This window comes from Triturus cristatus, chromosome 1_1, assembly GCF_964204655.1.
Source record: "Triturus cristatus chromosome 1_1, aTriCri1.1, whole genome shotgun sequence".
In the NCBI taxonomy this organism is placed as follows: domain Eukaryota; kingdom Metazoa; phylum Chordata; class Amphibia; order Caudata; family Salamandridae; genus Triturus; species Triturus cristatus.
In genome coordinates this window covers 844,548,658-844,573,752 of record NC_140579.1, presented here as the reverse complement: position 1 = coordinate 844,573,752, position 25,095 = coordinate 844,548,658, and positions in this window count along the sequence as shown.

Sequence of the window (25,095 nt, the reverse complement as noted above, 5' to 3'; positions counted from 1 at the left end):
TGAAAAGTAATTCTAAGCGTACTTACCAGTAACTTGTATTTCCTTCTATAGGAATCCATTGTGTGGTTTTCACCAGAAAAGTTTCTGTGTCCATTTTTGAAACGTACAAATATTCCTCTAAAATCAGCAGAACTACGAATTCCAATTTACTCACCTGTTATCAGGAGAGAACCCAGGGCTGCATATTTTAGCCCAGCACTGACCCTGAAAAGTAATTCTAAGCGTACTTACTAGTAACTTGTATTTCCTTCCACAGGAATCCATTGTGTGGTTTTCACCAGAAAAGTTTCTAAGTGTCCATTTTTGAAACGTACAAATATTCCTCTAAAATCAGCAGAACTACGAATTCCAATTTACTCACCTGTTATCAGGAGAGAACCCAGGGCTGCATCTGTTAGCCCAGCACTGACCCTGAAAAGTAATTCTAAGCGTACTTACCAGTAACTTGTATTTCCTTCCATAGGAATCCATTGTGTGGTTTTCACCAGAAAAGTTACTGTGTCCATTTTTGAAACGTACAAATATTCCTCTAAAATCAGCCGAACTACGAATTCCAATTTACTCACCTGTTATCAGGAGAGAACCCAGTGCTGCATATTTTAGCCCAGCCCTGACCCTGAAAAGTAATTGTAAGCGTACTTACTAGTAACTTGTATTTCCTTCCATAGGAATCCATTGTGTGGTTTTCACCAGAAAAGTTTCTAAGTGTCCATTTTTGAAACGTACAAATATTCCTCTAAAATCAGCAGAACTACAAATTGCAATTTACTCACCTGTTATCAGGAGAGAACCCAGTGCTGCATCTGTTAGCCCAGCACTGACCCTGAAAAGTAATTCTAAGCATACTTACCAGTAACTTGTATTTCCTTCCATAGGAATCCATTGTGTGGTTTTCACCAGAAACGTTTCTGTGTCCATTTTTGAAACGTACAAATATTCCTCTAAAATCAGCCGAACTACGAATTCAAATTTACTCACCTGTTATCAGGAGAGAACCCAGTGCTGCATCTTTTAGACCAGCACTGACCCTGAAAAGTAATTCTAAGCGTACTTACCAGTAACTTGTATTTTCTTCCATAGGAATCCATTGTGTGGTTTTCACCAGAAAAGTTTCTGTGTCCATTTTTGAAACGTACAAATATTCCTCTATAATCTGCAGAACTACGAATTCCAATTTACTCACCTGTTATCAGGAGAGAACCCAGGGCTGCATATTTTAGCCCAGCACTGACCCTGAAAAGTAATTCTAAGCGTACTTACTAGTAACTTGTATTTCCTTCCACAGGAATCCATTGTGTGGTTTTCACCAGAAAAGTTTCTAATTGACCATTTTTGAAATGTACAAATATTCCTCTAAAATCAGCAGAACTACGAATTCCAATTTACTCACCTGTTATCAGGAGAGAACCCAGGGCTGCATCTGTTAGCCCAGCACTGACCCTGAAAAGTAATTCTAAGCATACTTACCAGTAACTTGTATTTCCTTCCATAGGAATCCATTGTGTGGTTTTCACCAGAAAAGTTTCCAAGTGTCCATTTTTGAAACATACAAATATTCCTCTAAAATCAGCCGAACTACGAATTCCAATTTACTCACCTGTTATCAGGAGAGAACCCAGTGCTGCATCTTTTAGACCAGCACTGACCCTGAAAAGTAATTCTAAGCGTACTTACCAGTAACTTGTATTTCCTTCCATAGGAATCCATTGTGTGGTTTTCACCAGAAAAGTTTCTAAGTGTCCATTTTTGAAACGTACAAATATTCCTCTAAAATCAGCAGAACTACGAATTCCAATTTACTCACCTGTTATCAGGAGAGAACCCAGGGCTGCATCTGTTAGCTCAGCACTGACCATGAAAAGTAATTCTAAGCATACTTACCAGTAACTTGTATTTCCTTCCATAGGAATCCATTGTGTGGTTTTCACCAGAAAAGTTTCTAAGTGTTCATTTTTGAAACGTACAAATATTCCTCTAAAATCAGCTGAACTACGAATTCCAATTTACTCACCTGTTATCAGGAGAGAACCCAGTGCTGCATCTTTTAGACCAGCACTGACCCTGAAAAGTAATTCTAAGCGTACTTACCAGTAACTTGTATTTCCTTCCATAGGAATCCATTGTGTGGTTTTCACCAGAAAAGTTTCTATGTCCATTTTTGAAACGTACAAATATTCCTCTAAAATCAGCAGAACTACGAATTCCAATTTACTCACCTGTTATCAGGAGAGAACCCAGGGCTGCATATTTAGGCCCAGCACTGACCCTGAAAAGTAATTCTAAGCGTACTTACTAGTAATTTGTATTTCCTTCCACAGGAATCCATTGTGTGGTTTTCACCAGAAAAGTTTCTAAGTGTCCATTTTTGAAACATACAAATATTCCTCTAAAATCAGCAGAACTACGAATTCCAATGTACTCACCTGTTATCAGGAGAGAACCCAGGGCTGCATCTGTTAGCCCAGCACTGACCCTGAAAAGTAATTCTAAGCATACTTACCAGTAACTTGTATTTCCTTCCATAGGAATCCATTGTGTGGTTTTCATCAGAAAAGTTTCTAAGTGTCCATTTTTGAAACGTACAAATAGTCCTCTAAAATCAGCCGAACTACGAATTCCAATTTACTCACCTGTTATCAGGAGAGAACCCAGGGCTGCATCTGTTAGCCCAGCACTGACCCTGAAAAGTAATTCTAAGTGTACTTACCAGTAACTTGTATTTTCTTCCATAGGAATCCATTGTGTGGTTTTCACCAGAAAAGTTTCTAAGTGTCCATTTTTGAAACGTACAAATATTCCTCTAAAATCAGCAGAACTACGAATTCCAATTTACTCACCTGTTATCAGGAGAGAACCCAGGGCTGCATCAGTTAGCTCAGCACTGACCATGAAAAGTAATTCAAAGCATACTTACCAGTAACTTGTATTTCCTTCCATAGGAATCCATTGTGTGGTTTTCACCAGAAAAGTTTCTAAGTGTCCATTTTTGAAATGTACAAATATTCCTCTAAAATCAGCCGAACTACGAATTCCAATTTACTCACCTGTTATCAGGAGAGAACCCAGTGCTGCATCTTTTAGACCAGCACTGACCCTGAAAAGTAATTCTAAGCGTACTTACCAGTAACTTGTATTTTCTTCCATAGGAATCCATTGTGTGGTTTTCACCAGAAAAGTTTCTGTGTCCATTTTTGAAACGTACAAATATTCCTCTAAAATCTGCAGAACTACGAATTCCAATTTACTCACCTGTTATCAGGAGAGAACCCAGGGCTGCATATTTTAGCCCAGCACTGACCCTGAAAAGTAATTCTAAGCGTACTTACTAGTAACTTGTATTTCCTTCCACAGGAATCCATTGTGTGGTTTTCACCAGAAAAGTTTCTAAGTGTCCATTTTTGAAACGTACAAATATTCCTCTAAAATCAGCAGAACTACGAATTCCAATTTACTCACCTGTTATCAGGAGAGAACCCAGGGCTGCATCTGTTAGCCCAGCACTGACCCTGAAAAGTAATTCTAAGCATACTTACCAGTAACTTGTATTTCCTTCCATAGGAATCCATTGTGTGGTTTTCACCAGAAAAGTTTCCAAGTGTCCATTTTTGAAACATACAAATATTCCTCTAAAATTAGCCGAACTACGAATTCCAATTTACTCACCTGTTATCAGGAGAGAACCCAGTGCTGCATCTTTTAGACCAGCACTGACCCTGAAAAGTAATTCTAAGCGTACTTACCAGTAACTTGTATTTACTTCCATAGGAATCCATTGTGTGGTTTTCACCAGAAAAGTTTCTAAGTGTCCATTTTTGAAACGTACAAATATTCCTCTAAAATCAGCAGAACTACGAATTCCAATTTACTCACCTGTTATCAGGAGAGAACCCAGGGCTGCATCTGTTAGCTCAGCACTGACCATGAAAAGTAATTCTAAGCATACTTACCAGTAACTTGTATTTCCTTCCATAGGAATCCATTGTGTGGTTTTCACCAGAAAAGTTTCTAAGTGTTCATTTTTGAAACGTACAAATATTCCTCAAAAATCAGCCGAACTACGAATTCCAATTTACTCACCTGTTATCAGGAGAGAACCCAGTGCTGCATCTTTTAGACCAGCACTGACCCTGAAAAGTAATTCTAAGCGTACTTACCAGTAACTTGTATTTCCTTCCATAGGAATCCATTGTGTGGTTTTCACCAGAAAAGTTTCTTTGTCCATTTTTGAAACGTACAAATATTCCTCTAAAATCAGCAGAACTACGAATTCCAATTTACTCACCTGTTATCAGGAGAGAACCCAGGGCTGCATATTTTAGCCCAGCACTGACCCTGACAAGTAATTCTAAGCGTACTTACCAGTAACTTGTATTTCCTTTCATAGGAATCCATTGTGTGGTTTTTACCAGATAAGTTTCTAAGTGTCCATTTTTGAAACATACAAATATTCCTCTAAAATCAGCAGAACTACGAATTCCAATTTACTCACCTGTTATCAGGAGAGAACCCAGGGCTGCATCTGTTAGCTCAGCACTGACCATGAAAAGTAATTCTAAGCATACTTACCAGTAACTTGTATTTCCTTCCATAGGAATCCATTGTGTGGTTTTCACCAGAAATGTTTCTGTGTCCATTTTTGAAACGTACAAATATTCCTCTAAAATCAGCCGAACTACGAATTCAAATTTACTCACCTGTTATCAGGAGAGAACCCAGTGCTGCATCTGTTAGACCAGCACTGACCCTGAAAAGTAATTCTAAGCGTACTTACCAGTAATTTGTATTTCCTTCCATAGGAATCCATTGTGTGGTTTTCACCAGAAAAGTTTCTAAGTGTTCATTTTTGAAACGTACAAATAGTCCTCGAAAATCAGCCGAACTACGAATTCCAATTTACTCACCTGTTATCAGGAGAGAACACAGGGCTGCATCTGTTAGCCCAGCACTGACCCTGAAAAGTAATTCTAAGTGTACTTACCAGTAACTTGTATTTCCTTCCATAGGAATCCATTCTGTGGTTTTCACCAGAAAAGTTTCTAAGTGTCCATTTTTGAAACGTACAAATATTCCTCTAAAATCAGCAGAACTACGAATTCCAATTTACTCACCTGTTATCAGGAGAGAACCCAGGGCTGCATCTGTTAGCTCAGCACTGACCCTGAAAAGTAATTCTAAGCGTACTTACCAGTAACTTGTATTTCCTTCCATAGGAATCCATTGTGTGGTTTTCACCAGAAAAGTTTCTAAGTGTCCATTTTTGAAATGTACAAATATTCCTCTAAAATCAGCCGAACTACGAATTCCAATTTACTCACCTGTTATCAGGAGAGAACCCAGTGCTGCATCTTTTAGACCAGCACTGACCCTGAAAAGTAATTCTAAGCGTACTTACCAGTAACTTGTATTTACTTCCATAGGAATCCATTGTGTGGTTTTCACCAGAAAAGTTTCTAAGTGTCCATTTTTGAAACGTACAAATATTCCTCTAAAATCAGCCGAACTACGAATTCAAATTTACTCACCTGTTATCAGGAGAGAACCCAGTGCTGCATCTTTTAGACCAGCACTGACCCTGAAAAGTAATTCTAAGCGTACTTAACAGTAATTTGTATTTCCTTCCATAGGAATCCATTGTGTGGTTTTCACCAGAAAAGGTTCTAAGTGTCCATTTTTGAAACGTACAAATAGTCCTCTAAAATCAGCCGAACTACGAATTCCAATTTACTCACCTGTTATCAGGAGAGAACCCAGGGCTGCATCTGTTAGCCCAGCACTGACCCTGAAAAGTAATTCTAAGTGTACTTACCAGTAACTTGTATTTCCTTCCATAGGAATCCATTGTGTGGTTTTCACCAGAAAAGTTTCTAAGTGCCCATTTTTGAAACGTACAAATATTCCTCTAAAATCAGCAGAACTACGAATTCCAATTTACTCACCTGTTATCAGGAGAGAACCCAGGGCTGCATCTGTTAGCTCAGCACTGACCATGAAAAGTAATTCTAAGCACACTTACCAGTAACTTGTATTTCCTTCCATAGGAATCCATTGTGTGGTTTTCACCAGAAAAGTTTCCAAGTGTTCATTTTTGAAACTTACAAATATTCCTCTAAAATCAGCCGAACTACGAATTCCAATTTGCTCACCTGTTATCAGGAGAGAACCCAGTGCTGCATCTTTTAGACCAGCACTGACCCTGAAAAGTAATTCTAAGCGTACTTACCAGTAACTTGTATTTCCTTCCATAGGAATCCATTGTGTGGTTTTCACCAGAAAAGTTTCTTTGTCCATTTTTGAAACGTACAAATATTCCTCTAAAATCAGCAGAACTACGAATTCCAATTTACTCACCTGTTATCAGGAGAGAACCCAGGGCTGCATCTGTTAGCTCAGCACTGACCCTGAAAAGTAATTCTAAGCGTACTTACCAGTAACTTGTATTTCCTTCTATAGGAATCCATTGTGTGGTTTTCACCAGAAAAGTTTCTGTGTCCATTTTTGAAACGTACAAATATTCCTCTAAAATCAGCAGAACTACGAATTCCAATTTACTCACCTGTTATCAGGAGAGAACCCAGGGCTGCATATTTTAGCCCAGCACTGACCCTGAAAAGTAATTCTAAGCATACTTACTAGTAACTTGTATTTCCTTCCACAGGAATCAATTGTGTGGTTTTCACCAGAAAAGTTTCTAAGTGTCCATTTTTGAAACGTACAAATATTCCTCTAAAATCAGCAGAACTACGAATTCCAATTTACTCACCTGTTATCAGGAGAGAACCCAGGGCTGCATCTGTTAGCCCAGCACTGACCCTGAAAAGTAATTCTAAGCGTACTTACCAGTAACTTGTATTTCCTTCCATAGGAATCCATTGTGTGGTTTTCACCAGAAAAGTTACTGTGTCCATTTTTGAAACGTACAAATATTCCTCTAAAATCAGCCGAACTACGAATTCCAATTTACTCACCTGTTATCAGGAGAGAACCCAGTGCTGCATATTTTAGCCCAGCCCTGACCCTGAAAAGTAATTGTAAGCGTACTTACTAGTAACTTGTATTTCCTTCCATAGGAATCCATTGTGTGGTTTTCACCAGAAAAGTTTCTAAGTGTCCATTTTTGAAACGTACAAATATTCCTCTAAAATCAGCAGAACTACAAATTGCAATTTACTCACCTGTTATCAGGAGAGAACCCAGTGCTGCATCTGTTAGCCCAGCACTGACCCTGAAAAGTAATTCTAAGCATACTTACCAGTAACTTGTATTTCCTTCCATAGGAATCCATTGTGTGGTTTTCACCAGAAACGTTTCTGTGTCCATTTTTGAAACGTACAAATATTCCTCTAAAATCAGGCGAACTACGAATTCAAATTTACTCACCTGTTATCAGGAGAGAACCCAGTGCTGCATCTTTTAGCCCAGCACTGACCCTGAAAAGTAATTCTAAGCGTACTTACCAGTAACTTGTATTTTCTTCCATAGGAATCCATTGTGTGGTTTTCACCAGAAAAGTTTCTGTGTCCATTTTTGAAACGTACAAATATTCCTCTATAATCTGCAGAACTACGAATTCCAATTTACTCACCTGTTATCAGGAGAGAACCCAGGGCTGCATATTTTAGCCCAGCACTGACCCTGAAAAGTAATTCTAAGCGTACTTACTAGTAACTTGTATTTCCTTCCACAGGAATCCATTGTGTGGTTTTCACCAGAAAAGTTTCCAAGTGTCCATTTTTGAAACATACAAATATTCCTCTAAAATTAGCCGAACTACGAATTCCAATTTACTCACCTGTTATCAGGAGAGAACCCAGTGCTGCATCTTTTAGACCAGCACTGACCCTGAAAAGTAATTCTAAGCGTACTTACCAGTAACTTGTATTTACTTCCATAGGAATCCATTGTGTGGTTTTCACCAGAAAAGTTTCTAAGTGTCCATTTTTGAAACGTACAAATATTCCTCTAAAATCAGCAGAACTACGAATTCCAATTTACTCACCTGTTATCAGGAGAGAACCCAGGGCTGCATATTTTAGCCCAGCACTGACCCTGAAAAGTAATTCTAAGCATACTTACTAGTAACTTGTATTTCCTTCCACAGGAATCCATTGTGTGGTTTTCACCAGAAAAGTTTCTAAGTGTCCATTTTTGAAACGTACAAATATTCCTCTAAAATCAGCAGAACTACGAATTCCAATTTACTCACCTGTTATCAGGAGAGAACCCAGGGCTGCATCTGTTAGCCCAGCACTGACCCTGAAAAGTAATTCTAAGCGTACTTACCAGTAACTTGTATTTCCTTCCATAGGAATCCATTGTGTGGTTTTCACCAGAAAAGTTACTGTGTCCATTTTTGAAACGTACAAATATTCCTCTAAAATCAGCCGAACTACGAATTCCAATTTACTCACCTGTTATCAGGAGAGAACCCAGTGCTGCATATTTTAGCCCAGCCCTGACCCTGAAAAGTAATTGTAAGCGTACTTACTAGTAACTTGTATTTCCTTCCATAGGAATCCATTGTGTGGTTTTCACCAGAAAAGTTTCTAAGTGTCCATTTTTGAAACGTACAAATATTCCTCTAAAATCAGCAGAACTACAAATTGCAATTTACTCACCTGTTATCAGGAGAGAACCCAGTGCTGCATCTGTTAGCCCAGCACTGACCCTGAAAAGTAATTCTAAGCATACTTACCAGTAACTTGTATTTCCTTCCATAGGAATCCATTGTGTGGTTTTCACCAGAAACGTTTCTGTGTCCATTTTTGAAACGTACAAATATTCCTCTAAAATCAGGCGAACTACGAATTCAAATTTACTCACCTGTTATCAGGAGAGAACCCAGTGCTGCATCTTTTAGACCAGCACTGACCCTGAAAAGTAATTCTAAGCGTACTTACCAGTAATTTGTATTTCCTTCCATAGGAATCCATTGTGTGGTTTTCACCAGAAAAGTTTCTAAGTGTCCATTTTTGAAACGTACAAATAGTCCTCTAAAATCAGCCGAACTACGAATTCCAATTTACTCACCTGTTATCAGGAGAGAACACAGGGCTGCATCTGTTAGCCCAGCACTGACCCTGAAAAGTAATTCTAAGTGTACTTACCAGTAACTTGTATTTCCTTCCATAGGAATCAATTGTGTGGTTTTCACCAGAAAAGTTTCTAAGTGTCCATTTTTGAAACGTACAAATATTCCTCTAAAATCAGCCAAACTACGAATTCAAATTTACTCACCTGTTATCAGGAGAGAACCCAGTGCTGCATCTTTTAGACCAGCACTGACCCTGAAAAGTAATTCTAAGCGTACTTACCAGTAACTTGTATTTTCTTCCATAGGAATCCATTGTGTGGTTTTCACCAGAAAAGTTTCTGTGTCCATTTTTGAAACGTACAAATATTCCTCTATAATCTGCAGAACTACGAATTCCAATTTACTCACCTGTTATCAGGAGAGAACCCAGGGCTGCATATTTTAGCCCAGCACTGACCCTGAAAAGTAATTCTAAGCGTACTTACTAGTAACTTGTATTTCCTTCCACAGGAATCCATTGTGTGGTTTTCACCAGAAAAGTTTCTAATTGACCATTTTTGAAATGTACAAATATTCCTCTAAAATCAGCAGAACTACGAATTCCAATTTACTCACCTGTTATCAGGAGAGAACCCAGGGCTGCATCTGTTAGCCCAGCACTGACCCTGAAAAGTAATTCTAAGCATACTTACCAGTAACTTGTATTTCCTTCCATAGGAATCCATTGTGTGGTTTTCACCAGAAAAGTTTCCAAGTGTCCATTTTTGAAACATACAAATATTCCTCTAAAATCAGCCGAACTACGAATTCCAATTTACTCACCTGTTATCAGGAGAGAACCCAGTGCTGCATCTTTTAGACCAGCACTGACCCTGAAAAGTAATTCTAAGCGTACTTACCAGTAACTTGTATTTCCTTCCATAGGAATCCATTGTGTGGTTTTCACCAGAAAAGTTTCTAAGTGTCCATTTTTGAAACGTACAAATATTCCTCTAAAATCAGCAGAACTACGAATTCCAATTTACTCACCTGTTATCAGGAGAGAACCCAGGGCTGCATCTGTTAGCTCAGCACTGACCATGAAAAGTAATTCTAAGCATACTTACCAGTAACTTGTATTTCCTTCCATAGGAATCCATTGTGTGGTTTTCACCAGAAAAGTTTCTAAGTGTTCATTTTTGAAACGTACAAATATTCCTCTAAAATCAGCTGAACTACGAATTCCAATTTACTCACCTGTTATCAGGAGAGAACCCAGTGCTGCATCTTTTAGACCAGCACTGACCCTGAAAAGTAATTCTAAGCGTACTTACCAGTAACTTGTATTTCCTTCCATAGGAATCCATTGTGTGGTTTTCACCAGAAAAGTTTCTTTGTCCATTTTTGAAACGTACAAATATTCCTCTAAAATCAGCAGAACTACGAATTCCAATTTACTCACCTGTTATCAGGAGAGAACCCAGGGCTGCATATTTAGGCCCAGCACTGACCCTGAAAAGTAATTCTAAGCGTACTTACTAGTAATTTGTATTTCCTTCCACAGGAATCCATTGTGTGGTTTTCACCAGAAAAGTTTCTAAGTGTCCATTTTTGAAACATACAAATATTCCTCTAAAATCAGCAGAACTACGAATTCCAATGTACTCACCTGTTATCAGGAGAGAACCCAGGGCTGCATCTGTTAGCCCAGCACTGACCCTGAAAAGTAATTCTAAGCATACTTACCAGTAACTTGTATTTCCTTCCATAGGAATCCATTGTGTGGTTTTCATCAGAAAAGTTTCTAAGTGTCCATTTTTGAAACGTACAAATAGTCCTCTAAAATCAGCCGAACTACGAATTCCAATTTACTCACCTGTTATCAGGAGAGAACCCAGGGCTGCATCTGTTAGCCCAGCACTGACCCTGAAAAGTAATTCTAAGTGTACTTACCAGTAACTTGTATTTTCTTCCATAGGAATCCATTGTGTGGTTTTCACCAGAAAAGTTTCTAAGTGTCCATTTTTGAAACGTACAAATATTCCTCTAAAATCAGCAGAACTACGAATTCCAATTTACTCACCTGTTATCAGGAGAGAACCCAGGGCTGCATCAGTTAGCTCAGCACTGACCATGAAAAGTAATTCAAAGCATACTTACCAGTAACTTGTATTTCCTTCCATAGGAATCCATTGTGTGGTTTTCACCAGAAAAGTTTCTAAGTGTCCATTTTTGAAATGTACAAATATTCCTCTAAAATCAGCCGAACTACGAATTCCAATTTACTCACCTGTTATCAGGAGAGAACCCAGTGCTGCATCTTTTAGACCAGCACTGACCCTGAAAAGTAATTCTAAGCGTACTTACCAGTAACTTGTATTTTCTTCCATAGGAATCCATTGTGTGGTTTTCACCAGAAAAGTTTCTGTGTCCATTTTTGAAACGTACAAATATTCCTCTAAAATCTGCAGAACTACGAATTCCAATTTACTCACCTGTTATCAGGAGAGAACCCAGGGCTGCATATTTTAGCCCAGCACTGACCCTGAAAAGTAATTCTAAGCGTACTTACTAGTAACTTGTATTTCCTTCCACAGGAATCCATTGTGTGGTTTTCACCAGAAAAGTTTCTAAGTGTCCATTTTTGAAACGTACAAATATTCCTCTAAAATCAGCAGAACTACGAATTCCAATTTACTCACCTGTTATCAGGAGAGAACCCAGGGCTGCATCTGTTAGCCCAGCACTGACCCTGAAAAGTAATTCTAAGCATACTTACCAGTAACTTGTATTTCCTTCCATAGGAATCCATTGTGTGGTTTTCACCAGAAAAGTTTCCAAGTGTCCATTTTTGAAACATACAAATATTCCTCTAAAATTAGCCGAACTACGAATTCCAATTTACTCACCTGTTATCAGGAGAGAACCCAGTGCTGCATCTTTTAGACCAGCACTGACCCTGAAAAGTAATTCTAAGCGTACTTACCAGTAACTTGTATTTACTTCCATAGGAATCCATTGTGTGGTTTTCACCAGAAAAGTTTCTAAGTGTCCATTTTTGAAACGTACAAATATTCCTCTAAAATCAGCAGAACTACGAATTCCAATTTACTCACCTGTTATCAGGAGAGAACCCAGGGCTGCATCTGTTAGCTCAGCACTGACCATGAAAAGTAATTCTAAGCATACTTACCAGTAACTTGTATTTCCTTCCATAGGAATCCATTGTGTGGTTTTCACCAGAAAAGTTTCTAAGTGTTCATTTTTGAAACGTACAAATATTCCTCAAAAATCAGCCGAACTACGAATTCCAATTTACTCACCTGTTATCAGGAGAGAACCCAGTGCTGCATCTTTTAGACCAGCACTGACCCTGAAAAGTAATTCTAAGCGTACTTACCAGTAACTTGTATTTCCTTCCATAGGAATCCATTGTGTGGTTTTCACCAGAAAAGTTTCTTTGTCCATTTTTGAAACGTACAAATATTCCTCTAAAATCAGCAGAACTACGAATTCCAATTTACTCACCTGTTATCAGGAGAGAACCCAGGGCTGCATATTTTAGCCCAGCACTGACCCTGACAAGTAATTCTAAGCGTACTTACCAGTAACTTGTATTTCCTTTCATAGGAATCCATTGTGTGGTTTTTACCAGATAAGTTTCTAAGTGTCCATTTTTGAAACATACAAATATTCCTCTAAAATCAGCAGAACTACGAATTCCAATTTACTCACCTGTTATCAGGAGAGAACCCAGGGCTGCATCTGTTAGCTCAGCACTGACCATGAAAAGTAATTCTAAGCATACTTACCAGTAACTTGTATTTCCTTCCATAGGAATCCATTGTGTGGTTTTCACCAGAAATGTTTCTGTGTCCATTTTTGAAACGTACAAATATTCCTCTAAAATCAGCCGAACTACGAATTCAAATTTACTCACCTGTTATCAGGAGAGAACCCAGTGCTGCATCTGTTAGACCAGCACTGACCCTGAAAAGTAATTCTAAGCGTACTTACCAGTAATTTGTATTTCCTTCCATAGGAATCCATTGTGTGGTTTTCACCAGAAAAGTTTCTAAGTGTTCATTTTTGAAACGTACAAATAGTCCTCGAAAATCAGCCGAACTACGAATTCCAATTTACTCACCTGTTATGAGGAGAGAACACAGGGCTGCATCTGTTAGCCCAGCACTGACCCTGAAAAGTAATTCTAAGTGTACTTACCAGTAACTTGTATTTCCTTCCATAGGAATCCATTCTGTGGTTTTCACCAGAAAAGTTTCTAAGTGTCCATTTTTGAAACGTACAAATATTCCTCTAAAATCAGCAGAACTACGAATTCCAATTTACTCACCTGTTATCAGGAGAGAACCCAGGGCTGCATCTGTTAGCTCAGCACTGACCCTGAAAAGTAATTCTAAGCGTACTTACCAGTAACTTGTATTTCCTTCTATAGGAATCCATTGTGTGGTTTTCACCAGAAAAGTTTCTGTGTCCATTTTTGAAACGTACAAATATTCCTCTAAAATCAGCAGAACTACGAATTCCAATTTACTCACCTGTTATCAGGAGAGAACCCAGGGCTGCATATTTTAGCCCAGCACTGACCCTGAAAAGTAATTCTAAGCGTACTTACTAGTAACTTGTATTTCCTTCCACAGGAATCCATTGTGTGGTTTTCACCAGAAAAGTTTCTAAGTGTCCATTTTTTAAACGTACAAATATTCCTCTAAAATCAGCAGAACTACGAATTCCAATTTACTCACCTGTTATCAGGAGAGAACCCAGGGCTGCATCTGTTAGCCCAGCACTGACCCTGAAAAGTAATTCTAAGCGTACTTACCAGTAACTTGTATTTCCTTCCATAGGAATCCATTGTGTGGTTTTCACCAGAAAAGTTTCTAAGTGTCCATTTTTGAAATGTACAAATATTCCTCTAAAATCAGCCGAACTACGAATTCCAATTTACTCACCTGTTATCAGGAGAGAACCCAGTGCTGCATCTTTTAGACCAGCACTGACCCTGAAAAGTAATTCTAAGCGTACTTACCAGTAACTTGTATTTACTTCCATAGGAATCCATTGTGTGGTTTTCACCAGAAAAGTTTCTAAGTGTCCATTTTTGAAACGTACAAATATTCCTCTAAAATCAGCCGAACTACGAATTCAAATTTACTCACCTGTTATCAGGAGAGAACCCAGTGCTGCATCTTTTAGACCAGCACTGACCCTGAAAAGTAATTCTAAGCGTACTTAACAGTAATTTGTATTTCCTTCCATAGGAATCCATTGTGTGGTTTTCACCAGAAAAGGTTCTAAGTGTCCATTTTTGAAACGTACAAATAGTCCTCTAAAATCAGCCGAACTACGAATTCCAATTTACTCACCTGTTATCAGGAGAGAACCCAGGGCTGCATCTGTTAGCCCAGCACTGACCCTGAAAAGTAATTCTAAGTGTACTTACCAGTAACTTGTATTTCCTTCCATAGGAATCCATTGTGTGGTTTTCACCAGAAAAGTTTCTAAGTGCCCATTTTTGAAACGTACAAATATTCCTCTAAAATCAGCAGAACTACGAATTCCAATTTACTCACCTGTTATCAGGAGAGAACCCAGGGCTGCATCTGTTAGCTCAGCACTGACCATGAAAAGTAATTCTAAGCACACTTACCAGTAACTTGTATTTCCTTCCATAGGAATCCATTGTGTGGTTTTCACCAGAAAAGTTTCCAAGTGTTCATTTTTGAAACTTACAAATATTCCTCTAAAATCAGCCGAACTACGAATTCCAATTTGCTCACCTGTTATCAGGAGAGAACCCAGTGCTGCATCTTTTAGACCAGCACTGACCCTGAAAAGTAATTCTAAGCGTACTTACCAGTAACTTGTATTTCCTTCCATAGGAATCCATTGTGTGGTTTTCACCAGAAAAGTTTCTTTGTCCATTTTTGAAACGTACAAATATTCCTCTAAAATCAGCAGAACTACGAATTCCAATTTACTCACCTGTTATCAGGAGAGAACCCAGGGCTGCATCTGTTAGCTCAGCACTGACCCTGAAAAGTAATTCTAAGCGTACTTACCAGTAACTTGTATTTCCTTCTATAGGAATCCATTGTGTGGTTTTCACCAGAAAAGTTTCTGTGTCCATTTTTGAAACGTACAAATATTCCTCTAAAATCAGCAGAACTACGAATTCCAATTTACTCACCTGTTATCAGGAGAGAACCCAGGGCTGCATATTTTAGCCCAGCACTGACCCTGAAAAGTAATTCTAAGCATACTTACTAGTAACTTGTATTTCCTTCCACAGGAATCAATTGTGTGGTTTTCACCAGAAAAGTTTCTAAGTGTCCATTTTTGAAACGTACAAATATTCCTCTAAAATCAGCAGAAGTACGAATTCCAATTTACTCACCTGTTATCAGGAGAGAACCCAGGGCTGCATCTGTTAGCCCAGCACTGACCCTGAAAAGTAATTCTAAGCGTACTTACCAGTAACTTGTATTTCCTTCCATAGGAATCCATTGTGTGGTTTTCACCAGAAAAGTTACTGTGTCCATTTTTGAAACGTACAAATATTCCTCTAAAATCAGCCGAACTACGAATTCCAATTTACTCACCTGTTATCAGGAGAGAACCCAGTGCTGCATATTTTAGCCCAGCCCTGACCCTGAAAAGTAATTGTAAGCGTACTTACTAGTAACTTGTATTTCCTTCCATAGGAATCCATTGTGTGGTTTTCACCAGAAAAGTTTCTAAGTGTCCATTTTTGAAACGTACAAATATTCCTCTAAAATCAGCAGAACTACAAATTGCAATTTACTCACCTGTTATCAGGAGAGAACCCAGTGCTGCATCTGTTAGCCCAGCACTGACCCTGAAAAGTAATTCTAAGCATACTTACCAGTAACTTGTATTTCCTTCCATAGGAATCCATTGTGTGGTTTTCACCAGAAACGTTTCTGTGTCCATTTTTGAAACGTACAAATATTCCTCTAAAATCAGGCGAACTACGAATTCAAATTTACTCACCTGTTATCAGGAGAGAACCCAGTGCTGCATCTTTTAGACCAGCACTGACCCTGAAAAGTAATTCTAAGCGTACTTACCAGTAATTTGTATTTCCTTCCATAGGAATCCATTGTGTGGTTTTCACCAGAAAAGTTTCTAAGTGTCCATTTTTGAAACGTACAAATAGTCCTCTAAAATCAGCCGAACTACGAATTCCAATTTACTCACCTGTTATCAGGAGAGAACACAGGGCTGCATCTGTTAGCCCAGCACTGACCCTGAAAAGTAATTCTAAGTGTACTTACCAGTAACTTGTATTTCCTTCCATAGGAATCAATTGTGTGGTTTTCACTAGAAAAGTTTCTAAGTGTCCATTTTTGAAACGTACAAATATTCCTCTAAAATCAGCAGAACTACGAATTCCAATTTACTCACCTGTTATCAGGAGAGAACCCAGGGCTGCATCTGTTAGCTCAGCACTGACCCTGAAAAGTAATTCTAAGCGTACACTTACCAGTAACTTGTATTTCCTTCCATAGGAATCCATTGTGTGGTTTTCACCAGAAAAGTTTCTGTGTCCATTTTTGAAACGTACAAATATTCCTCTAAAATCAGCAGAACTACGAATTCCAATTTACTCACCTGTTATCAGGAGAGAACCCAGGGCTGCATATTTAAGCCCAGCACTGACCCTGAAAAGTAATTCTAAGCGTACTTACTAGTAACTTGTATTTCCTTCCACAGGAATCCATTGTGTGGTTTTCACCAGAAAAGTTTCTAAGTGTCCATTTTTGAAACGTACAAATATTCCTCTAAAATCAGCAGAACTACGAATTCCAATTTACTCACCTGTTATCAGGAGAGAACCCAGGGCTGCATCTGTTAGCCCAGCACTGACCCTGAAAATTAATTCTAAGTGTACTTACCAGTAACTTGTATTTTCTTCCATAGGAATCCATTGTGTGGTTTTCACCAGAAAAGTTTCTAAGTGTCCATTTTTGAAACGTACAAATATTCCTCTAAAATCAGCAGAACTACGAATTCCAATTTACTCACCTGTTATCAGGAGAGAACCCAGGGCTGCATCAGTTAGCTCAGCACTGACCATGAAAAGTAATTCTAAGCATACTTACCAGTAACTTGTATTTCCTTCCATAGGAATCCATTGTGTGGTTTTCACCAGAAAAGTTTCTAAGTGTCCATTTTTGAAACGTACAAATATTCCTCTAAAATCAGCCGAACTACGAATTCCAATTTACTCACCTGTTATCAGGAGAGAACCCAGTGCTTCATCTTTTAGACCAGCACTGACCCTGAAAAGTAATTCTAAGCGTACTTACCAGTAACTTGTATTTCCTTCCGTAGGAATCCATTGTGTGGTTTTCACCAGATAAGTTTCTAAGTGTCCAATTTTGAAATGTACAAATATTCCTCTAAAATCAGCCGATCTTCGAATTCCGATTTACTCACCTGTTATCAGGAGAGAACCCAGGGCTGCATATTTTAGACCAGCACTGACCCTGAAAAATAAATCTAAGCGTACTTACTAGTAACTTGTATTTCCTTCCACAGGAATCCATTGTGTGGTTTTCACCAGAAAAGTTTCTAAGTGTCCATTTTTGAAACGTACAAATATTCCTCTAAAATCAGCAGAACTACGAATTCCAATTTACTCACCTGTTATCGGGAGAGAACCCAGGGCTGCATCTGTTAGCCCAGTACTGACCCTGAAAAGTAATTCTAAGCGTACTTACCAGTAACTTGTATTTCCTTCCATAGGAATCCATTGTGTGGTTTTCACCAGAAAAGTTTCTAAGTGTCCATTTTTGAAACGTACAAATATTCCTCTAAAATCAGCCGAACTACGAATTCCAATTTACTCACCTGTTATCAGGAGAGAACCCAGTGCTGCATCTTTTAGACCAGCACTGACCCTGAAAAGTAATTCTAAGCGTACTTACCAGTAACTTGTATTTTCTTCCATAGGAATCCATTGTGTGGTTTTCACCAGAAAAGTTTCTGTGTCCATTTTTGAAACGTACAAATATTCCTCTATAATCTGCAGAACTACGAATTCCAATTTACTCACCTGTTATCAGGAGAGAACCCAGGGCTGCATATTTTAGCCCAGCACTGACCCTGAAAAGTAATTCTAAGCGTACTTACTAGTAACTTGTATTTCCTTCCACAGGAATCCATTGTGTGGTTTTCACCAGAAAAGTTTCTAATTGACCATTTTTGAAACGTACAAATATTCCTCTAAAATCAGCAGAACTACGAATTCCAATTTACTCACCTGTTATCAGGAGAGAACCCAGGGCTGCATCTGTTAGCCCAGCACTGACCCTGAAAAGTAATTCTAAGCATACTTACCAGTAACTTGTATTTCCTTCCATAGGAATCCATTGAGTGGTTTTCACCAGAAAAGTTTCCAAGTGTCCATTTTTGAAACATACAAATATTCCTCTAAAATCAGCCGAACTACGAATTCCAATTTACTCACCTGTTATCAGGAGAGAACCCAGTGCTGCATCTTTTAGACCAGCACTGACCCTGAAAAGTAATTCTAAGCGTACTTACCAGTAACTTGTATTTCCTTCCATAGGAATCCATTGTGTGGTTTTCACCAGAAAAGTTTCTAAGTGTCCATTTTTGAAACGTACAAATATTCCTCTAAAATCAGCAGAACTACGAATTCCAATTTACTCACCTGTTATCAGGAGAGAACCCAGGGCTGCATCTGTTAGCTCAGCACTGACCATGAAAAGTAATTCTAAGCATACTTACCAGTAACTTGTATTTCCTTCCATAGGAATCCATTGTGTGGTTTTCACCAGAAAAGTTTCTAAGTGTTCATTTTTGAAACGTACAAATATTCCTCTAAAATCAGCTGAACTACGAATTCCAATTTACTCACCTGTTATCAGGAGAGAACCCAGTGCTGCATCTTTTAGACCAGCACTGACCCTGAAAAGTAATTCTAAGCGTACTTACCAGTAACTTGTATTTCCTTCCATAGGAATCCATTGTGTGGTTTTCACCAGAAAAGTTTCTTTGTCCATTTTTGAAACGTACAAATATTCCTCTAAAATCAGCAGAACTACGAATTCCAATTTACTCACCTGTTATCAGGAGAGAACCCAGGGCTGCATATTTAGGCCCAGCACTGACCCTGAAAAGTAATTCTAAGCGTACTTACTAGTAATTTGTATTTCCTTCCACAGGAATCCATTGTCTGGTTTTCACCAGAAAAGTTTCTAAGTGTCCATTTTTGAAACATACAAATATTCCTCTAAAATCAGCAGAACTACGAATTCCAATGTACTCACCTGTTATCAGGAGAGAACCCAGGGCTGCATCTGTTAGCCCAGCACTGACCCTGAAAAGTAATTCTAAGCATACTTACCAGTAACTTGTATTTCCTTCCATAGGAATCCATTGTGTGGTTTTCATCAGAAAAGTTTCTAAGTGTCCATTTTTGAAACGTACAAATAGTCCTCTAAAATCAGCCGAACTACGAATTCCAATTTACTCACCTGTTATCAGGAGAGAACCCAGGGCTGCATCTGTTAGCCCAGCACTGACCCTGAAAAGTAATTCTAAGTGTACTTACCAGTAACTTGTATTTTCTTCCATAGGAATCCATTGTGTGGTTTTCACCAGAAAAGTTTCTAAGTGTCCATTTTTGAAACGTACAAATATTCCTCTAAAATCAGCAGAACTACGAATTCCAATTTACTCACCTGTTATCAGGAGAGAACCCAGGGCTGCATCAGTTAGCTCAGCACTGACCATGAAAAGTAATTCTAAGCATACTTACCAGTAACTTGTATTTCCTTCCATAGGAATCCATTGTGTGGTTTTCACCAGAAAAGTTTCTAAGTGTCCATTTTTGAAATGTACAAATATTCCTCTAAAATCAGCCGAACTACGAATTCCAATTTACTCACCTGTTATCAGGAGAGAACCCAGTGCTGCATCTTTTAGACCAGCACTGACCCTGAAAAGTAATTCTAAGCGTACTTACCAGTAACTTGTATTTTCTTCCATAGGAATCCATTGTGTGGTTTTCACCAGAAAAGTTTCTGTGTCCATTTTTGAAACGTACAAATATTCCTCTAAAATCTGCAGAACTACGAATTCCAATTTACTCACCTGTTATCAGGAGAGAACCCAGGGCTGCATATTTTAGCCCAGCACTGACCCTGAAAAGTAATTCTAAGCGTACTTACTAGTAACTTGTATTTCCTTCCACAGGAATCCATTGTGTGGTTTTCACCAGAAAAGTTTCTAAGTGTCCATTTTTGAAACGTACAAATATTCCTCTAAAATCAGCAGAACTACGAATTCCAATTTACTCACCTGTTATCAGGAGAGAACCCAGGGCTGCATCTGTTAGCCCAGCACTGACCCTGAAAAGTAATTCTAAGCATACTTACCAGTAACTTGTATTTCCTTCCATAGGAATCCATTGTGTGGTTTTCACCAGAAAAAGTTTCCAAGTGTCCATTTTTGAAACATACAAATATTCCTCTAAAATTAGCCGAACTACGAATTCCAATTTACTCACCTGTTATCAGGAGAGAACCCAGTGCTGCATCTTTTAGACCAGCACTGACCCTGAAAAGTAATTCTAAGCGTACTTACCAGTAACTTGTATTTACTTCCATAGGAATCCATTGTGTGGTTTTCACCAGAAAAGTTTCTAAGTGTCCATTTTTGAAACGTACAAATATTCCTCTAAAATCAGCAGAACTACGAATTCCAATTTACTCACCTGTTATCAGGAGAGAACCCAGGGCTGCATCTGTTAGCTCAGCACTGACCATGAAAAGTAATTCTAAGCATACTTACCAGTAACTTGTATTTCCTTCCATAGGAATCCATTGTGTGGTTTTCACCAGAAAAGTTTCTAAGTGTTCATTTTTGAAACGTACAAATATTCCTCAAAAATCAGCCGAACTACGAATTCCAATTTACTCACCTGTTATCAGGAGAGAACCCAGTGCTGCATCTTTTAGACCAGCACTGACCCTGAAAAGTAATTCTAAGCGTACTTACCAGTAACTTGTATTTCCTTCCATAGGAATCCATTGTGTGGTTTTCACCAGAAAAGTTTCTTTGTCCATTTTTGAAACGTACAAATATTCCTCTAAAATCAGCAGAACTACGAATTCCAATTTACTCACCTGTTATCAGGAGAGAACCCAGGGCTGCATATTTTAGCCCAGCACTGACCCTGACAAGTAATTCTAAGCGTACTTACCAGTAACTTGTATTTCCTTTCATAGGAATCCATTGTGTGGTTTTTACCAGATAAGTTTCTAAGTGTCCATTTTTGAAACATACAAATATTCCTCTAAAATCAGCAGAACTACGAATTCCAATTTACTCACCTGTTATCAGGAGAGAACCCAGGGCTGCATCTGTTAGCTCAGCACTGACCATGAAAAGTAATTCTAAGCATACTTACCAGTAACTTGTATTTCCTTCCATAGGAATCCATTGTGTGGTTTTCACCAGAAATGTTTCTGTGTCCATTTTTGAAACGTACAAATATTCCTCTAAAATCAGCCGAACTACGAATTCAAATTTACTCACCTGTTATCAGGAGAGAACCCAGTGCTGCATCTGTTAGACCAGCACTGACCCTGAAAAGTAATTCTAAGCGTACTTACCAGTAATTTGTATTTCCTCCCATAGGAATCCATTGTGTGGTTTTCACCAGAAAAGTTTCTAAGTGTTCATTTTTGAAACGTACAAATAGTCCTCGAAAATCAGCCGAACTACGAATTCCAATTTACTCACCTGTTATCAGGAGAGAACACAGGGCTGCATCTGTTAGCCCAGCACTGACCCTGAAAAGTAATTCTAAGTGTACTTACCAGTAACTTGTATTTCCTTCCATAGGAATCCATTCTGTGGTTTTCACCAGAAAAGTTTCTAAGTGTCCATTTTTGAAACGTACAAATATTCCTCTAAAATCAGCAGAACTACGAATTCCAATCTACTCACCTGTTATCAGGAGAGAACCCAGGGCTGCATCTGTTAGCTCAGCACTGACCCTGAAAAGTAATTCTAAGCGTACTTACCAGTAACTTGTATTTCCTTCTATAGGAATCCATTGTGTGGTTTTCACCAGAAAAGTTTCTGTGTCCATTTTTGAAACGTACAAATATTCCTCTAAAATCAGCAGAACTACGAATTCCAATTTACTCACCTGTTATCAGGAGAGAACCCAGGGCTGCATATTTTAGCCCAGCACTGACCCTGAAAAGTAATTCTAAGCGTACTTACTAGTAACTTGTATTTCCTTCCACAGGAATCCATTGTGTGGTTTTCACCAGAAAAGTTTCTAAGTGTCCATTTTTTAAACGTACAAATATTCCTCTAAAATCAGCAGAACTACGAATTCCAATTTACTCACCTGTTATCAGGAGAGAACCCAGGGCTGCATCTGTTAGCCCAGCACTGACCCTGAAAAGTAATTCTAAGCGTACTTACCAGTAACTTGTATTTCCTTCCATAGGAATCCATTGTGTGGTTTTCACCAGAAAAGTTACTGTGTCCATTTTTGAAACGTACAAATATTCCTCTAAAATCAGCCGAACTACGAATTCCAATTTACTCACCTGTTATCAGGAGAGAACCCAGTGCTGCATATTTTAGCCCAGCCCTGACCCTGAAAAGTAATTGTAAGCGTACTTACTAGTAACTTGTATTTCCTTCCATAGGAATCCATTGTGTGGTTTTCACCAGAAAAGTTTCTAAGTGTCCATTTTTGAAATGTACAAATATTCCTCTAAAATCAGCAGAACTACAAATTGCAATTTACTCACCTGTTATCGGGAGAGAACCCAGGGCTGCATCTGTTAGCCCAGCACTGACCCTGAAAAGTAATTCTAAGCGTACTTACCAGTAACTTGTATTTCCTTCCATAGGAATCCATTGTGTGGTTTTCACCAGAAAAGTTTCTAAGTGTCCATTTTTGAAACGTACAAATATTCCTCTAAAATCAGCCGAACTACGAATTCCAATTTACTCACCTGTTATCAGGAGAGAACCCAGTGCTGCATCTTTTAGACCAGCACTGACCCTGAAAAGTAATTCTGAGCATACTTACCAGTAACTTGTATTTACTTCCATAGGAATCCATTGTGTGGTTTTCACCAGAAAAGTTTCTAAGTGTCCATTTTTGAAATGTACAAATATTCCTCTAAAATCAGCCGAACTACGAATTCCAATTTACTCACCTGTTATCAGGAGAGAACCCAGTGCTGCATCTTTTAGACCAGCACTGACCCTGAAAAGTAATTCTAAGCGTACTTACCAGTAACTTGTATTTACTTCCATAGGAATCCATTGTGTGGTTTTCACCAGAAAAGTTTCTAAGTGTCCATTTTTGAAACTTACAAATATTCCTCTAAAATCAGCCGAACTACGAACTCAAATTTACTCACCTGTTATCAGGAGAGAACCCAGTGCTGCATCTTTTAGACCAGCACTGACCCTGAAAAGTAATTCTAAGCGTACTTAACAGTAATTTGTATTTCCTTCCATAGGAATCCATTGTGTGGTTTTCACCAGAAAAGGTTCTAAGTGTCCATTTTTGAAACGTACAAATAGTCCTCTAAAATCAGCCGAACTACGAATTCCAATTTACTCACCTGTTATCAGGAGAGAACCCAGGGCTGCATCTGTTAGCCCAGCACTGACCCTGAAAAGTAATTCTAAGTGTACTTACCAGTAACTTGTATTTCCTTCCATAGGAATCCATTGTGTGGTTTTCACCAGAAAAGTTTCTAAGTGCCCATTTTTGAAACGTACAAATATTCCTCTAAAATCAGCAGAACTACGAATTCCAATTTACTCACCTGTTATCAGGAGAGAACCCAGGGCTGCATCTGTTAGCTCAGCACTGACCATGAAAAGTAATTCTAAGCACACTTACCAGTAACTTGTATTTCCTTCCATAGGAATCCATTGTGTGGTTTTCACCAGAAAAGTTTCCAAGTGTTCATTTTTGAAACTTACAAATATTCCTCTAAAATCAGCCGAACTACGAATTCCAATTTGCTCACCTGTTATCAGGAGAGAACCCAGTGCTGCATCTTTTAGACCAGCACTGACCCTGAAAAGTAATTCTAAGCGTACTTACCAGTAACTTGTATTTCCTTCCATAGGAATCCATTGTGTGGTTTTCACCAGAAAAGTTTCTTTGTCCAATTTTGAAACGTACAAATATTCCTCTAAAATCAGCAGAACTACGAATTCCAATTTACTCACCTGTTATCGGGAGAGAACCCAGGGCTGCATCTGTTAGCCCAGCACTGACCCTGAAAAGTAATTCTAAGCGTACTTACCAGTAACTTGTATTTCCTTCCATAGGAATCCATTGTGTGGTTTTCACCAGAAAAGTTTCTAAGTGTCCATTTTTGAAACGTACAAATATTCCTCTAAAATCAGCCGAACTACGAATTCCAATTTACTCACCTGTTATCAGGAGATTACCCAGGGCTGCATATTTTAGCCCAGCACTGACCCTGAAAAGTAATTCTAAGCGTACTTACTAGTAACTTGTATTTCCTTCCACAGGAATCCATTGTGTGGTTTTCACCAGAAAAGTTTCTAAGTGTCCATTTTTGAAACGTACAAATATTCCTCTAAAATCAGCAGAACTACGAATTCCAATTTACTCACCTGTTATCAGGAGAGAAACCAGGGCTGCATCTGTTAGCCCAGCACTGACCCTGAAAAGTAATTCTAAGCATACTTACCAGTAACTTGTATTTCCTTCCATAGGAATCCATTGTCTGGTTTTCACCAGAAAAGTTTCCAAGTGTCCATTTTTGAAACATACAAATATTCCTCTAAAATCAGCCGAACTACGAATTCCAATTTACTCACCTGTTATCAGGAGAGAACCCAGTGCTGCATCTTTTAGACCAGCACTGACCCTGAAAAGTAATTCTAAGCGTACTTGCCAGTAACTTGTATTTACTTCCATAGGAATCCATTGTGTGGTTTTCACCAGAAAAGTTTCTAAGTGTCCATTTTTGAAACGTACAAAT